Source organism: Penaeus monodon, chromosome 33 (assembly GCF_015228065.2).
Source record: "Penaeus monodon isolate SGIC_2016 chromosome 33, NSTDA_Pmon_1, whole genome shotgun sequence".
NCBI lineage: Eukaryota > Metazoa > Arthropoda > Malacostraca > Decapoda > Penaeidae > Penaeus > Penaeus monodon.
In genome coordinates, this window is record NC_051418.1 from 17055291 (window position 1) to 17055560 (window position 270).

The 270-nt window shown below is 40.0% G+C and overlaps 2 protein-coding genes across 2 annotated transcripts in view; both read left to right on the forward strand.

The window, feature by feature from the left end:
* Positions 1-270, forward strand: part of LOC119594107 (sialin-like) — a gene marked incomplete in the record, with an annotated part of 175421 nt that overhangs the window by 67233 nt on the left and 107918 nt on the right.
* The window catches only part of LOC119594109, a 1416-nt gene continuing 1191 nt past the window's right edge, over positions 46-270 (forward strand). Inside the window, exon 1 of the mRNA XM_037943166.1 lies at positions 46-198. The gene's annotated coding sequence lies outside the window, so the exon portion shown is untranslated. The remainder of the gene's footprint in view (positions 199-270) is intronic.

Consider the following 270-nt stretch of genomic DNA (forward strand, 5'->3'; position numbering starts at 1 on the left):
ATAAATAAAGAGATGAAAGTATTAGGTATCTCCAAGACAAGAACGATCAGAAGGGCGGCGACAGCTCAGATAGGCATGGCGATACGTTTGGGTTCTTGTTCTCATACGTTTGCAGTAGTCATATATATAGTGTTGCAATCGATGTAGGCAAAGAATCGTAGCTCAGCTCTTGAAGGAGACACATCACCTCAAAGCTCTGTAAGTACTAGTGTAAAACGATTTTTCTGTATATTTGCATAATGTGTCTGTTTATGTGCTCAGGTACTGACA